The 18,102-nt window shown below is 40.8% G+C and overlaps 1 protein-coding gene and 1 non-coding gene across 3 annotated transcripts in view; both read left to right on the top strand.

Annotated features, from left to right (window-relative positions):
- The window catches only part of FBLN5 (fibulin 5), an 88,750-nt gene that overhangs the window by 29,728 nt on the left and 40,920 nt on the right, over nucleotides 1–18,102 (top strand). The window lies entirely within an intron of this gene.
- LOC117200275 (small nucleolar RNA SNORA1) lies at nucleotides 8,383–8,517 on the top strand. Its single transcript, XR_004481747.1, has one exon. It is a non-coding gene; the product is annotated as a small nucleolar RNA SNORA1 (small nucleolar RNA).

Raw genomic sequence — 18,102 nt, 5'->3', positions numbered from 1 at the left:
GAGGAGCTGGTCTTTCTCTGACTTATTTCATTTAACATAATGCCCTCAAGGTCCATCCATGTTGTAGCAAATAGAAAGATTCCCCCCCCGCTTTTTTTTTTTTAATTTATTTGTTTTATTTATTTATTTTTGGCTGCGTTGGGTCCTCGTTGCTGGGCACGGGCTTTCTTTTAGTTGCGGCGAGCGGGGGCTACTCTTCATTGCAGTGTGCAGGCTTCTCATTGCGGTGGCTTCTCTTGTTGCAAAGCATGGGCTCTAGGCGTGGGGGCTTCAGTAATTGTGGCACGTGAGCTCAGTAGTCGTGGCTCACGGGTCTAGAGAGCAGGCTTAGTAGTTGTGGCACACGGACTTCGTTGCTCCGCGGAATGTGGGATCTTCCTGAACCAGGGCTCGAACCCGTGTCCCCTGCACTGGCAGGTGGATTCTTAACCACTGTGCCACTGGGGAAGCCCAAGATTTCCCTTTTTTATGGCTGAATATTATTCTATATTATGTATATACCACCTTTTCTTTAGCCATTCATCCACAGATGGACATGTGGGTTGTTTCCATACCCTGGCTGTACTTATTTGTTTATTATCTATTCCATCTCTTATCTTGTTTCTGCTCTATCCCTAGTGCCTGGTCCATCGTTTGTATTTGTCAAATGAGTATTGACTGAAGACTCAGTCGGACTCCTTGCTTTATAATCATCCCACACCTAAGAAGGAAGGTCGAACATTGACAGAAGCCCTGGCAGTTATTTGGTCTGATCTCTTCTCCCCATTTTACCTTTTTCTTTAACTTTTTTCACACTCAAGCTTTTTCTGAGGGTCATTATTATTATTATTTTTTATTGACGTATAGTTGATGTGCAAAATTGTATGTTACAGGCGTACAACACAGTGATTCACAACTTTAAAGGTTTACTCCGTTTATAATTATTATAAAGTATTGGCTATATTCCCTGTGTTGTACAATATATTTTTATAGTTTATTTTATACATAATAGTTTGTACCTCTTGATCCCCTATCCCTATCTTGCCCTCGCCCTTCCCTCTCCCCACTGGTAACCACTAGTTTGCTCTTTATCTCTGTGCGTTGTTTCTCTTTTTGTTATGTTCACTAGTTTGTTGTTCTAAGGGTCATTATTAAATTTATGTATAGATTTCATGGACGATTTTTATAAAATTCCAATGAATTGCGCTGTCTGGGTTCAAGGAGGGTTGTCCAAAATCCAACCACGCCATAGGGCATCCGGCCAAGTGTGGCTCCCTGAGTCTGCCATGTCTCTGTGCTGTACTTAAACCTTGATACTCACCTCCCCTGTCAGCAGGTGGGGAAGAGCCCACACATCCTCACTCTTCTGCCTTTGACAAATTACAGGCGAGCTAGCTGCGATGGGGGTGGGAGGGAGAATATAGGTTGGGACTATGACTCAGGGTTTTCCCTTTGTGACGAGCAGATTGGCACTAAGGGAAGAAACCTTGATCTTGGGCTTGTCAGCACTTTGTTCAAACAAACTGCAACCCAGCCCAGATGCCACAGCTGTAAACCTCTTGGGAACTTTCCGGGTAAATGAATTAGAATTTTATGACTGGCTTGCGTAGAACACTTCTCCTAACTCCCAAAGTGGTACTTTCAGAACTCTCAAGTGTCTGACGCCTCTCCTACCCTGAGGTTTCAAAAGAACAAAGTTGAGATTTTGCCAGACTGGAATTGGGGTTTTTTTTTGTTTTTGTTTTTTTCACTAGTGCATTTTATTTTATTTTATTTTTATTGGAGTATAATTTCTTTACAATGGTGTGTTAGTTTCTGCTTTATAACAAAGTGAATCAGTTATACATATACATATGTCCCCATATCTCCTCCCTCTTGCGTCTCCCTCCCACCCTCCCTACCCCACCCCTCTAGGTGGTCACAAAGCACCAAGCTGAGCTCCCTGTGCTATGAGGCTGCTTCCCACTAGCTAGCTATTTTACATTTGGAATTGGGTTTTAAATGTAAAATTTGATCTTCCCTGTCTAAGGGGAGTTGAAGATGAGGTCTGAGGTGTTTATGGATCCTCCCAAGGTAGCACTGTGGCTGGGGGAGTGCTGAGGGTGGGCTAGGGCCAAGCTTCGTCCTTTAGTTGGGGGCAGGGCTCCTTTGAGGACCCAAGGGAAATGGAGTGTGTGTGTGTGTGTGTGTGTGTGTGTGTGTGTGTGTGTGTGTGTGTATCCCCGGGATGGGGGGTTGCCAGCTCTTTCGGAGACCACCACATGGCTGCCCTGGCATAAGTATTGTGGGGACAACTAACTCTGCCCAAGAGAGTCAAGGAAGTGTACCCAGAGACAGGATGGTCATAGTTGAGTTGGGAATCTGGAGACCAGGGATGGGAAATAATTTGTCCAGTGTCACGTTGCCTGTCATTTGCAGAGCTGGGATAAAGCCCAAAGGCGCAGGATTCCTAATCCCAGGAAACTGTGCTGTGCTGTGGAAAGAGACCGCATTTGGAAGCTGAGTGACCTTGAACAGGTCCCTTCTTCTCCGTGGGCCTCACAGAGGAGCGTGATCTGTAGGATTAGTTAGGTGCACTCACTCATCGTGGGGATAACAAATGAACAACACAGGATCTCAGGCAGACAATGGCGGGAGCTCTGATTCTGGTGCACGTGTTAACTTTTATATTCTAAGCAGTTTGGTCAGGCTAGTGTTTGTCGGGATAAGGTGAGTCAGGGCATTGAATTGAACTGTCTTTCTAAAGTAGGCTCATTGCATCGGCCTCAGTTCCTTTCACTAGAGTTTGGTTTCACAAGAATTCTGCCCCAACCCAGCTGCAGGGGCAGGCCAAGCCACATCTACTTTGTAAGTCATACAGCTCTGTTCTTTCCACGTTCAAGCTCCATAAAGAGTTGTAAATGGAACAAATGTGGCTGTTAGCATGATCTCCCTCAGAAGATGAAAAAAAAATTTAAAGGAGATAGGAGACCCTGGTACTTCAGAAGTGGACGAATCACAGAAGGGTTAATCAAATAGAAAGCGATTAAGACAGTAGGAGATAGTGTGACTTGGCTTTTAGCTCTCATGAGGAGGACAGGATCGCCAGGATCGTGTTCCAGGGCAGCCTACTGACCATGAGGAAGAACGTGTGCGGTTCCAGAGTTGAGCCCAGCGAGCCACAGCCACGCTAAGAACCCTGAGACCAGGTGGGGGAGGGAGGAGGGCAAGCCGGTCATGTCCCTCTGGGAGGCTGGGGACAGTCTCCAGGGTGGGAGGTGTTCAGGGCCAGGGCGAAGCACACAGAAAGTCCGAGTGTACTCGGGTTGCCATAACAAGTACCACAGACTAGGGAGCTAGGACAACAGACATCTATTTTCTCACAGTTCCAAAGGCTGGAAGTCCAAGATCAAGGTGTAGGCAGAGTTGGATCCTGCTGAGGGCCTCAAGGGAGGGTTCTGTTCTAGGCTTCTCTCCTTGGCTTATAAAAAGTCACCTTCACATCATCTTCCTTCTATGTGTATCTCTGTGTCCAAACTCCCCCATCTTATGAGGATGCCAGTCACATTGGGTTAAGATCCACCCTAATGACTTCAGTTTAACTTAATCACTTTTAAAGACCCTATCTTCAAAGACAGTCACATTCTGAGGTACTGGGGCTTAAAACGTCAACATATGAATTTTAAGGGACACAATTTGACTTCAACATATGAATTTTGGGGGGACACAATTCAGCCCAAAACACAAGACACAGTCCCTTTTCCTCCGGGAGAGGGACCCATGTGACACGAGAAGCCACTGGGAATGCCATTTTTTGCTCTTATCCTTAATGACCCAGACCTTAGGTGATTTCCCCTAGGAAGCCTTCTTAGATCTTTACCACCCCGTCCAAGCCCATTGGACTCCCTCCCCACCTCCCTTGAGTTCTCCAAACACTTAGCTGGTACCTCTATTGGGGCATTTATCATCATCTACCTTAGACTTAATTAGAAATGTGTCTATGCTCCTGACTTATTGAAGCCACATGTCTTAGGCATCTTTGTGTCTCTCTCATATCCCCTGCCTCCTGTCTTGCATATAGAGCAGGTTTGATAATATTTGTTGGCTTGTTGACGGGCCGGCTGTCCAAGAAAGTTGGGTAATAAGTGCTGGATAAACAGGAAGATGCAGCTATTAATAAAACAGCAACGTGCCTTTCCTTAGAGTCTTTGCACTCGCAGACAAAGTCGAGCTCCTGGATTTATAAAGAAAAGAAGCTCCTTCCACCCTTCTAACCTCGTTTGACCTAAAGGGTCAATGGAAGAATCTGCCCACTGGGTGCTCAGCGTTCTTAAACCCCCAGAGTTCAAAGACGGTGACTCCGCTGGCCAGTCTTGGAGAAACTCTTCAATCATTTCTTGAATAAGGCATTCTTTTGGCCTGGCTCTACGGATACTCCGCCTTCCACCCCCAGTCCAGTGACCTTCTGTCCCCTTGTTTCTTGGCTGAACGTCTGGGTCTGCTGTAGAGCAGAAGCAGTTTCATCAGAGCGAGGGTCCTTCCCACGAAGGCAGAGCCACACAGCCCAGAAAGCCTGACTGTGCGGAAACAGCTGGGTTTTGGCAGGCTGATTTTGAAGAACAATGCTAATAATTGAAAATCACTTTGTTTCAGAATGGTGTATGGAGGATGAGGAGTGTACTGTTAGATAAGGCGGGTCACCCATCTTGTTAAGAGAAGACTCATTTGAGGATTTGCTCTGAAATCCCTACCTCTACTTTCCCTCGCCTCCTACCTTTACTTTCTTCTAGTGAAGCTTCCCACCTGGTCCCTAGGAGGCAGGGGTGCCTGGGGATTGGTCCCTTCAGCTCTTGGGATGGTTGCCAAGGGCTCGGGATGCTTGAGTCCTTGGGCCAGTTGCCTTTGCTTTCTCCATTGTGCCTTACACACTTCTAGAATTTTCTGTGTGTGCCCCCAAATGGAAAAGGTTGGGGAGGACTGCTTTAGACTGATGTATTCTGCAGAGATTTCTAGGATCCCAGAGCAGGTTTCTCAATATTTACCTTTTAAAAGGAAACACATTCACTTATTACTCTTGGTGCTCTGGCTTTGGACAAAATGAATGCCAATATTAGGACTCTGTGGTTCAGTAAAGTTGTAGGGAAATTTGATTACATTCAATGTATTCATCATCTGGACTCTTGTGGTTGCAAGTAACAGCAACCCAGCTCAGAGTTGCTTAAGCAAAAAAATAAATAAAACAACAACAACACAAACACAACTGCATGACCACATAATTCATTTTTTCATAACTGAGGAGTCCACGAGTAGAATGAGCCCTGGATGACTGGATCATATCATACGGACTTGGTTTTTTTCTCTCTCCATCTCCTGTCTCCAATACAAAGCCTTCTTCATTCTCAGGGCAGGCTCTCTCAAGAGGTAGCCCCTGGCAGCTGCAGGCTTTTCTCTTACCAGGTTAGCAACACAGAGAGATTGCCTCAATCTTTAGAGCTCTTTTAAAAGGATAAAGTCAGACTCTGTTAGCTAGTTTGGGTCACACGCCCATTCCTAAACTCATCACTGTGACCAGAAACGTGGGGTTTTGATTTACCAAACCTGCATCACAGGTCCAATGCCGGAGCCAGTAGTGGATGTAAAGCTATCTGGAACACACTTTCCACGCTAAAGGTGAGGAAAGATGGTTTCTCAAAGGAAAATCGGAATGCTATTACCTCCTGAAGGGAGTTTGGACGTTGAGTGGGCAAGAGCTATACCTGGCATTCCGGCTTCCACGTGGAAACAGAGGAAATGGAAGGATTCTAGTTTGTTCTGAGCCAACAGTGACAGATAATGGAGAATGCGCTCCCCAGCTGATTCGGTGTCCTTCATACATGCACTCTTCTGGGACACTGGGGGATGGTCACCAGTAAAGAAGGCAGGGGCCCGGAACTGTTATTTATGCTACCCATCTGTCCTCATGTAGGCAGCTATCCACACTGTCCCTCAGACACAGCGAACTCTCTTGTTCATTAAAAATTGCCAGGGAGATAATACCATGAAGTCTCTTTATAGAAATATCAGGCTGTTATAATTCTTTGAGTCAAGAAGAAATGCCTAGTACCTCACTTGAATCACTTGTGCTATTGTCTTTCTTATCCTGCCCTTAGGAAAAACAAAAAATAAAAAAAACAAAGAATGGTAGATTAGTACTGTGTGTAGCCATCATCATCATCATCATCGTCATCATCTTCACCATCCCACATCAAAGCACCTGTGTGTCTCTGATTCCATTTTTATTTTAATGGCAGTGATACGTTAATTGGTCATGTACGGTAACTGCCAACACTCACATGTGCAGAGCTGTTGGTCATTCTTTTATCTCCTGGCCCCTTATCATAGTAAATCTTAGCAATGGCCTTGGTTCTCTTATCTATAAAATGAGGATAATACCTATCTCATAAGTTTTTCCGTGAGGATTAAAAGAATATATATAAAGCACGTGATGTTAAAATAAGTAAGAGGCATAGCTATATGTAGCCATATGTTCCCTAAGACATGCTTCATGACAGTAATTAACTTCTGCCCGTAAAGAAAAGCCCCCACTGGTCACTTACAAAGTGCAGATAGCTTCTAAGAGCTTTTGAACTGGAATGATGGCCCAGGGATGCACCACTGCTCCATGACCAAGAAAGAAAATCTGAAGAAATTGAATAATGCTTTTCTGGAAAAGGACCATAGTTATGCTCAGGGCATAGTACTGAGATGTCAGAAATAGACTAGAATATTCCCTCCGAGTGTTTAATGGAGAAGCATCCGTAGGAAGACCTCAGGGCCAGGGCCAGGATATCTGGACATGATTCCAGTTCTGCCCTTCACTAGCTGTGTGACCTTGAATATGTGTCTTAAACTCTCTGAATCTCAGTTTTCTCTTCTGTAAAATGGGGATAACAATTCCTGACCTGCCTACCTCACAGCATTATTAGTGATGCAGTAGAGGCTTTAGTACCTATAAAAGCTGCAGAATTGTTTCCAGAGCATTAAAATAACTTGCTCCATTATATTTATCAGAATGCAGTGTACTTGTTGTCATGCTGTCTCAGTAAACCGTGAACTAAACTGGGAAAGGACTTATGCAATATTTTATATACACACAAAATTGAATGTAACATATGTAAGCCAGATGTTTATTAACTATGCATATGGGAGAACCCAGCACCCAACCTAAGAACCTGTGGGCTTCTCCACCATCACACCTTGTATCTCCTTTCAAGGTCTTCTGAGACTTGCTTATTTCATTCAATGTTATATTTCTAAGATTCCCATCCATGTTGTTGCGTGTAGCTGCAGTTTATTTTTTGCTTTTGTATACTTTTCCACAATGAGACTCTACTGTATCACAGTTTATTAATTAATTCTTTCATTAGAAGACATTTGGGTTGTTTTTAGTTTTCTGTTATTACAAAGGATGATACTATGAACATTCTTCTGAGCACTATACACCTGTGCTGTAAGGTATGGAAATTTCAACTTTACAAAACAATGCTTTGTTGTTTCCCAAAATAGTTATACTGGTTTACACACTAAGCAGTGATTAAGATTTTCTCTTGCTCTTCAGTCTCACCAACACTTGGTATTGATAGACTTCTTAATTTTTTGCCAATCCAGTAGTTGTAAAATGGTAGTTTTCGTGTTCTTAATTGCATTTTCCAGGCTACTAATGAGGATAATCATATTTTAATATATTTATTGGCCACGTGTGTTTCCTCTTTTGTGAAATTGTCTGATCATATCTTTTGCCTGTTTTCCTATTGAATTTTCTTTCCTTTTTGTACTTGTGATTTGTAGAAATTTCTTTATATATCTAGATACTAATCCTTTTCAGTTGTATGGGTTGCAAATATCTTCTCCCAATTTATGGCTTATCTTTTCAATATCTTCATGGTATTTTCTGAGCTACAGACATTCCCAATTTTAATGTAGTTGAATGTTTTTGTGGAGGCTTGCTTGAAAAATCCTTCGCTACCCTAAGATCATAAGTATGTTTTCTTATATTGTCTTTTAAAAGTTTTAAGACTTTGCTTTTCACATATAACTCTTGAATCTATTTGGAATTTATTAGTGTATATGGTGAAAAGTATAGATCCAGTTTCACTTTTCTCCATATGGATAATCACCTACCCTAACACCCTTTAATGAGTAGCTCCTCCCCTCCCCATTGCTCTGTAATGTCCCCTCATTTACTTATCAAGTGTCTACACCTGTGTTGTATCTGTGTTCTTGCTACTCTCTTCCATTGTTAGTTTTTGCACCAATACTACTCAGTGTTTATTATTATAGCTCATTAATAAGTCTTCCTATCTAATAAGACAGACTCCTTTTACTTTCTTTTTCAGGAGTGTCTTGGCTATTCTTGGGCCAAGTGCCTTAAAAAAAAATTGTTGAAGCCTCATTCTATTGAAAATGGGCACTGTTGTTCATGCGGCCCATAAATTGTTAATGTGGCTACATTGAGAACACAGGTTTTGCTTCCATCACTGTAATATTATTGCAGTGGTGACAGTGAGACATGTAACTTTTTTTTTTTAAAGAAAAAACTTGCTGAAATTTTGGTTGCAATTCAGTGAGTTTTTAGATTAATTTGAAGAGAACCGACATCTTCATTTTATTGAACCTTTTTATCCATGGACATTAAATCTCTTCCCTTTTTGCACATCTTTGTCTAGATTCATTCCTAGCAAGTGTGTATATATGTGTGTATATATATATATTTTTTGCTATCTTTATGATATCTTTAAAAATTCAGTGTTTCTTTTGTTGCTAGTATATAGAAACACAACTTATTTTAATATATTGAGCTTATATCTAGATAGCTTGTGAAATTCTCATATTCTTTCCAATACTTTGTAGAGTCTTTTGGGTGATTCTGACAAACACACTGTCTGTGAATAATGAGAATTTTGTTTCTTTTCTTCTCTAATTTTTATACCTTTTATTTATTTTTCATGTCTTATAGCACTGGCTGGTACCTTTAGAATATGTTGAATATAGGTGTTGACAGTGGAATCCTTGTCTCTTTCCTGGTGGTAAAAAGACTGTGTCTAATGTTTCCTCACTAAGAATGAGTTTTGCTGAGTTTTCTTTTTTTTTTTTTAATAATTAATGGGTATTGAATTTTATCAAATGCTTTTTTACAACTATGAGATAATTATAGGCTTTAAAATCTGCTTTTTTGGGGAATTACAATGATGGATTTTCTTATTAAACCACCTTTCATTCATTCCTAGTATAACTGACTTAGTCATGATATAGTATAAAATTTGTTTAAAGTAAACTGCTGGATTTGTTTGGCTCATATTTTGTTTAGGATTTTTTTCACCACTGTCTATATATTAAAATGACATGTCACTTTTCTTTTTTAAAATTACTCTTGCTGGGTTTGGTATCAACATATTAGCTTGATACAGTGAGATATTCTTCCTTTTCTATTCTCTGGAAGGCTAGAATTATCTATTTCATGGAAAGTTTATTGTAGTCTTTCTGTAAGATCATTGAGATCTGATTTTGTGTGTGTGTGTGTGTGTGTGTGTGTGTGAGAGAGAGAGAGAGAGAGAGAGAGAGAAGATTTTTAGCTACTGATATAATTTCTTTAACAGTTATGGACTGTTAGGACTTTTTACTCCTTCTTAAGTCAGTTTTGCAAAGTTATATTTTTCTTGGAATTTGTCCATTTAAGTTTTCAAATTAATTTGCATGAGCTTTTTCATAGCATTCTTTGCATTATCTTTTAAATCTCTACTGAATCTGTAGTTCTATTGCTAGTCTCATTCCTAATATTTTTGTGCTCTTTAAAAATATGCTAAAGTCATATCTATTTTATTAGTCATTTCGAAGAACCAGTTTTTGGCTTTGTTGATCTTTATTTTTTTTACTTTTTGCTTTTTATTTCATTAATTTCTGCTCTTATCTTTATTATCTTCTTTCTAATTTTTTTTTCCTTTGGATTTCTTTGTTCCTTTTCTAATTTCTTATGCTGGATGCTTAGCTCATTAATTTTAAAACTTTCTTCTTTCCTAATATTTAAGACTATATATTTTTCTTTGTGTTTTGCAAATTTGGATATGTAGTGTTTTCATTGCTATTAAGTTCTAAGGATTTTCTGATTTATTGTGACCACTTCTTGTGGTCCATGATTTATTTAGTGATGAGTTTTTAAATTTTACATATTTATGGGGGTTTATCTTTTTTTTGTTGTTGATTTCTACTTAATTGCATTGTCATCAGGGAATATGATTTGTGTGTAACTGATTCTGTGAAATTTGTCTGGAACATGATTTATTCACTTTATGTCCACAATACCTAGCATAATGCCAAGAATGTGGAAGTTGTTTGGTAAATGCCGATCTAATGAATGACAGATGAATCAATGTCTAGTGACCAGGCATTAGAGGAATTATCTCTTTATCCTCAGCCATGATGTCCAATCCTGCCAGCTACATCTTATTCCAAAATACGCTTGCAAATGCACACTAGGAATATAATGGCCCGCCAAAATTGTCTTCTATCCTGCTCACACCCTTCCTCCTTTGGCCCCAGAAGCAGACACTGAGTGGCTGGGTGAGAGGTTGCTTGCAAAACTGATAGTGTGAGACTATCAGACCCAGTCTTAAGTGTAATAGAATTAGATAATTGCTTTGTACGTATTTCTGGAGAAAAACATTTCTTCTATAATGGTAATAGTTTAAAATATGTGTAAGGTGGCATTTCCTCCAAAGGAAACTCTTATCTCATTGAGTCCCTGAAAGTAGTTAGGCATGATACCCCCATTTTAAAAAAAGGGAAAACTGGCATAAACCTAGTTAGTGGTGAAGCTGGCATATGAAGGAGAAAATAATTAATTAATAGCTTCTCTGTCTTTTCCTAAGCCCCTGAGAAAGGCCTTTTGAAGATGCCTATTCAACAGGTCTTGAAAGAGGTCCGAAGGGAAATATGAAAACATCCTTATTACAGGGTAAATCTCAGGAAAGATGGCAATGTTCATACATTACATGAGCATTCGTATATTGTAACAATATTTGCATCATATTATGATAATGTTCATATGCTATAACAATAGTCATGCGTGATAATAATGTTTATATATTGTAATAGACACTTGACATGGGGCCAAACAGAAAGTAGAAGATATAACTCAGTTGTGCTCACCAAAAGCATCAGATAAGAAGCCCTTCCCCATTCAGCCTACTCTCTTACCCTGCGTTTTCTCCCTACTTTGTAATAGTCTGTTCTACAAGGTCATGTCCTCATTTTGTATGCTGAGTCAAATTGTGAGCAGCTCCTGGCCATGTTTATGTCTTTTCCTCTTGCGTCCTCCAGAGGGCCTCCACAGCCCTGCATAGGTAAGAGGTATAGACAGTGAGTGATGAGAGTAGGAAACTCGTCTGGAGCAGAGAGGACTCAGATTTATCAACCTTTCCAGATGGAGGGGACCTCAGACCTTGTTTTTCAGAGGAGGAAACAGGCTGAGAAGAACTTGCCTTGGGGCCACCATTGAGCTAGTGGGAAGTTCTGGACTGGGACCTGGCTTTGAATTCCTAGTTTTTTCTCTTCTTTTAGGAGGTGGGCTTCCTTCCTCCTCCCATCCCTCTCCTCCCCTTCTTCTTCCTCCTACTTTCTGACATGAAGCTGGAGCAATCAACCTTGACTGAGGGCCATTTCTGTGTCGGGCACTGATTTACAGGTTTTACTTACATAGGAGCCTCACAAAACCCCTTGAGTAATGTACCATCACTAGATCCTTTTACAAATGAGGAAACCAAGGCTTTTAGGGGCTAACAAATAAACAAAGAACAAGAAAAAGACTTGTTTAAAATCACACAGCTACAGGGAGATCAGCTCGGTGGTTTGTGACCACCTAGAGAGGTTGGATAGGGAGGGTGGGAGGGAGGGAGACGCAAGAGGGAAGAGATATGGGAACATATGTATATGTATAACTGATTCACTTTGTTATAAAGCAGAAACTAACACACCATTGTAAAGCAATTATACTCCAATAAAGATGTTAAAAAAAAATCACACAGCTAAAAACCTGGGGGTGGCAGGATTTGAAACAGGTCTGACTCCAAAACCCATATTCTCACCAACCTCTGTTGTCCTTTGAACCTAGTTCACAGAAGTATGAGATGCCCCACATCATAGTCCAGACCTCTTTATTCCTGCTTCCCTACTTCCCTCCCCATCTCTCTATGCCTTCATTTTTCTCCCCCTCCATGCTTGTTCTCCTGATTCTCTACTCCCATCCAGGGACACTCAAGTCTTAATTCCGTTGTGGAGAAGGGAGCTACAAAGGGGATGCGAGCTGTTTGGGCAGAGAGTTAAGCTCCTCAGAAGCACAGGATGCTGCCATATGCGTATTCTCTGGGATTTTATTTCAGATCACAGGTCAAGTATGTCTTCAGGTAGGAAAAATTGATAAAATTTAGAATGGAATTCAATGAATATGCTTTGATTTGCAGATATTACCTTTATTGGGGTAAAAATACATAACATGAAATTTACCATCTTAACCATTTTTAAGTGTATAGTTGAATGGTGTTAAGTATATTCATATTGTTGTGAAACAGAACGCCAGAACTTTTTCATCTTGCAAATCTAGAACTCTACACCCATTAAACACTAACTCTCTTTTTACCGCTCCCCTCAACCCCTGGTAACCACCATTCTGCCTTCTGTTTTCTATGAATTAGACTACATTTAGATACTTCATATAAGTGGAATCATCAATAGGTGTCTTTTTGTGACTGGCTTATTTCACTTAGTATAATGTCTTCAAGGGTCTTTCATGTTGTGGCACGTATCAGAACTTCTTTCCTTTTAAATGCTGAATAATATTCCATTGTATGTGTAGACTACATTTTGTTTATTCATTCATCCATCAATGGACAGTAGGGTTGCTTCCACTTCTTGGATACTATGAATAATGCTGTAACCACCCACCCATAATGACTACCCATAATGTGTCCTGACCCACCCATACTGACTACCAGGATACACTTAGGGAAGACCCCAAACCAGGGGAGAGTAGGATCATGGAAGCCTAATGAAGAAAGTCTTTAAAGAAGAAGGGAGAGGGTGACTGCACAAAATGCTGCTGAGAAGTAACAAAGGATAAAGACTAAACCATTGGATTTGACCTTGTGGAAATCATTGGTGACCTTGACCAGAGAGGCTTTAGTAAAATCAAAAGGATGGAAGTCTGATTGGAGCAGGTTAAAGAGAGAGTGGGAGGTCTGGAGGCAGAGCAGCGACTGTAGACAACTACTTCCAGGAAGTCTGTGGCAGAGGGACCCAGAAAAATGCGGTGGTTATGGGGAGAGTTACATTGGGCCATTTGTTTTCATTATTTTTTGTTAGCACTTCCTCCACTACTGTTACTAACTCTTATCAAAAAACCTGATTAAGAATGCAGTTGAAGAAAACCCACAGAATGGGAGAAAATATTTGCAAACGAAGTGACCAACAGGGGTTAATCTCCAAAATATACAAACATCTCATGCAGCTCAATATCCAAAAAACAAACAACGCAATCAAAAAATGGGCAGAAGATCTAAATAGACATTTCTCCACAGAAGACATACAGATGGCTGAGAGGCACATAAAAAGATGCTCAACATCACTAATTATTAGAGAAATGCAAATCAAAACTACAGTAAGGTATCACCTCACAGAAGTCAGAATGACCATCATCAAAAGATCTACAAACAATAAATGCTGGAGAGGGCATGGAGAAAAGGGAACCCTCCTACACTGTTGGCGGGAATGTAAATTGGTACAGCCACTATGGAGAAAGTATGGAGGTTCCTTAAAAAACTAAAAATAAAGCTACCATATGATCCAGGAATCCCACTCCTGGGCATATATCAGGAGAAAACCATAATTTGAAAGGATATATGCACCCCGATGTTAATTGCAGCAGTATTTATAATAGCCAGGACGTGGAAACAACCTAAATGTCCATCAATGGAGGAATGGATAAAGAAGATGTGGTACATATATACAATGGAATATTACTCAGCTGTAAAAAAGAATGAAATAATGCCATTTGCAGTGACATGGATGGACCTAAGATTGTCATACTGAGTGAAGTAAGTCAGACAAAGACAAATATCATATGATATTGTTTATATGTGGAATCTTAAAAAAATGGTACAAATGAACCTACTTACAAAACAGAAATTGAGTCACAGATGTAAAAAACAAACGTATGGTTACTAAGGGGGAAAGTTGGCAGGAGGGATAAACTGGGAGATTGGGATTGACATAGACACACTACTATATATAAAATAGATGACTAATAAGAACCTACTATATAGCACAGGGAAGTCTACTCAATACTCTGTAATGGCCTATATGGGAAAAGAATCTAAAAAAGAGAGGAGATAGATATATATGTATAACTGATTCACTTTGCTGTACAGTGGAAACTAACACAACATTGTAAATCAACTATATTCCAATTTTAAAAAAAAAAAAGAACCCAACTGAGCAGACTCTTGACCCAACCATTTAGCATTAGAAATTAAATTTTTTTTGGTGGGCGGTGGGGGGGCTTAGCTTATTGTGGCTTTAAAAAAAATATGTACATTAAAATTTTCTGATCAAAGCTAACTCAGCTCATCAAGACATAAAACTTGATGCTAATTGCTACAGAACTGCAAAGGGCTAGGACTTTTGTGGGGGTTGACTAAGAACCAATACAAGTTCCCACATGCAGGAGAGGATGACTGGATTTATCTTTCCCTCTCTCTTCCTTTGCCCTCCTCATCATCTCTTCATTTTTTTCTTTTCTTTTCCCCTTTCCTGTTCTTTCTGCTCCCCTTCTCTTCTTCTTCCTCCAGCATCCTTAGCTTGGCACATGATCCTTTTACAAATGGGCTCCTATTCCTCCTTCCCTCCCCTTCACTCACCCACATATGTCTGCTTGTGTTAACTGCTGTTGGGTCCCTGAATGTGCTATGCCTCTCATGCCTCAGTGCCTTTGCACATGCCATTCCCAACCTACTTGTTTTGGCTAACTCCTACTCATTTGTATTAGGGTGCAAGCTAAGCTACTATAACAAAGAGACCTCCAACACACTGGTTTAGATAGGAGAGAATTAAAATTCTCTCTCATGGTACAGTCCAGAGGCAGGTGGTTCAGGGATGGTAGGGTGGCTAGACCAAACTCAATGTGTGGCTTTCACCTCTGGATCCAAGATAGCTGCTCCAGCTCTCACCATCACACCTACATCCCAGCCAGAGGGAGGAGAGAAGTGACAAGGGAACCACACAGTCATTCTTTTAAAGCATGACCCAGAAGTTGTAACACATAATTTTTACTTACATCCCACTGGCCAGAATTTAGTCACATAGCCACACTTCACTGTAAGGGAAGCTGAAAAATTCAGTCTTTAGTTGGGAGAATGGATATTGGAGGGCAATATCCAATTGTGGCAGCCTCTGCCACATCATCTGTCTAGATTCACCCAAATATCTTCTATTCCAGAAAGTCTCTTCTTCCTGGAAGTACCCTCATTCTTTTCTCCGGGTGACACTTACCGTACTGAATTGGGATTATCTGGTCCCTTATCTGTTGCCTGCTAGACTGTAAACAGACATGGCCCACGTGTCATTTATCTTTGAATCCCTAGTACCTACCGCAGTGTTGACTCCCAGTGAATGGGCGTGGTGTAAATGAATCCTCAATAGCTGTGTTATTTGGCCCTGGGATTTGGGCGCTGTGCTCTTCATGGTGGGAGAGAGAGCTAGATTGGTCGGTAGGCCAGCTAGTTGGCTGGCCCCGCATGTAGCTCCTTCACCTCCCTGCCGTCTGAACTAGAGAAATCCAGATGTCTGCTAGTGACCACAGGGTGGGGGATGGAAGAGGGCAGCCCCTACTCCATCAGCTAGATGAACATGCAATCCTGAAAAGTGTTTAATCAGTTCAAATATTTATTTTAGGTTTAAGTGATACAATCCAACTCTTACCAAGTCCAAAGAGTGGTGGGGAGCATGTGTGGCTCTTTCAGTCCCGTGCCGTTTGGGGTGGGGCCCTCACTTCCAGACTCTCAGGGCATGTGGCCCCCTCAGCCAGCAGACAGTATCCCTCAGACTCTCTCTCTCTCTCTGGCATCCTCTCCCCTACCTTCAGGGTCCCTACCTGCTTTTCCCCTCTTCCTCCCATCCCCTGGAGTTTCACCTCCTCTTCAGTTGTAGCCTCAGCAGTTATTCTCTGATGTGCTGAGGCCATCGGCTAGTGATGAGGAGCAGGGAGCTTTGGACCATAGAGGGTGGGGGGCAGGAGAGGAGACCAGCAGGGGGGGGCTGGTCTCAGGATGAAATATCTATATTCTTTTTTTTTTTGACCATTTTATTTTATTTTTAAAATCTTTATTGGAGTATAATTGCTTTACAATGTGTTAGTTTCTGCTGTATAAGAAAGTGAATCAGTTATATGTATACATATATGCCAATATCTCCTCCCTCTTATGTTGGCCTCCCACCCCTCTAGGTGGTCACAAAGCACCGAGCTGATCTCCCTGTGCTATGCGGCTGCTTCCCACTAGCTATCTATTTTACATTTGGTAGCGTATATATGTCCATGCCACTCTCTCACTTTGTCCCAGCTTACACTTCCCCCTCCCTGTGTCCTCAAGTCCATTCTCTATGTCTGTGTCTTTATTTCTGTCCTGCCCCTAGTTTCTTCAGAACCAATTTTTTTTGTTTTTAGATTCCATATATATGTGTTAGCATATGGTATCTGTGTTTCTCTTTCTGACTTCCTTCACTCCTCTCTATGACAGACTATATTCCATTGACAGTAATATTCCATTGCATATATGTGCCACATCTTCTTTATCCATTCATCTGTCGATGGACACTTAGTTTGCTTCCATGTCCTGGCTATTGTAAATAGAGCTGCAGTGAACACTGTGGTACATGACTCTTTTTGAATTAAGGTTTTCTCAGGGTATATGCCGAGTAGTGGGATTGCTGGGTCATGTGGTAGTTCTATTTTTAGTTTTTTAAGGAACCTCCATACTGTTCTCCATAGTGACTGTATGAATTTACATTCCTACCAACAGTGCAAGAGGGTTCCCTTTTCTCCACACCCTCTCCAGCATTTGTTGTTTGTAGATTTTTTGATGATGGCCATTCTGACTGGTGTGAGGTGATACCTCATTGTGGTTTTGATTTGCATTTCTCTGATGATTAGTGATGTTGAGCATCCTTTCATGTGTTTGTTGGCAATCTGTGTATCTTCTTTGGAAAAAGGTCGATTTAGATCTTCTGCCCATTTTTGGATTGGGTTGTTTGTTTTCTGGATATTGAGCTGCATGAGCTGCTTATATATTTTGGAGATTAATCCTTTGTCAGTTGCTTCATTTGCAAATATTTTCTCCCATTCTGAGGGCTGTCTTTTTGTCTTGTTTATGGTTTCCTTTGCTGTGCAAAAGCTTTGAAGTTTCATTAGGTCCCATTTGTTTATTTTTGTTTTTATTTCCATTTCTCTAGGAGGTGGGTCAAAAAGGATCTTGCTGTGATTTATGCCATAGAGTGTTCTGCCTATGTTTTCCTCTAAGAATTTTATAGTGTCTGGTCTTACATTTAGGGCTTTAATCCATTTTGGGTTTATTTTTGTGTATGGTGTTAGGAAGTGTTCTAATTTCATTCTTTTATATGTAGCTGTCCAGTTTTCCCATCACCACTTATTGAAGAGGCTGTCTTTTCTCCATTGTATATTCTTGCCTCCTTTATAAAAAATAAAGTGACCATATGTGTGTGGGTTTATCTCTGGGCTTTCTATCCTGTTCCATTGATCTATGTTTCTGTTTTTGTGCCAGACCCATACTGTCTTGATTGCTGTAGCTTTGTAGTATAGTCTGAAGTCCGGGAGCCTGATTCCTCCAGATCCATTTTTTCTTTCTCAAGATTGCTTTGGCTATTCGGGGTCGTTTGTGTTTCCACACAAATTGTGAAATTTTTTGTTCTAGTTCTGTGAAAAGCGCCATTCGTAGTTTGATAGGGATTGCATTGAATCTGTAGATTGCTTTGGGTAGTATAGTCATTTTCACAATGTTGATTCTTCCAATCCAAGAACATGGTATATCTCTCCATCTATTTATA

The sequence above is a fragment of the Orcinus orca genome, chromosome 2 (assembly GCF_937001465.1).
Source record: "Orcinus orca chromosome 2, mOrcOrc1.1, whole genome shotgun sequence".
Classification (NCBI taxonomy): Eukaryota; Metazoa; Chordata; class Mammalia; order Artiodactyla; family Delphinidae; genus Orcinus; species Orcinus orca.
This window is presented reverse-complemented; position numbering and strand designations above follow the sequence as displayed.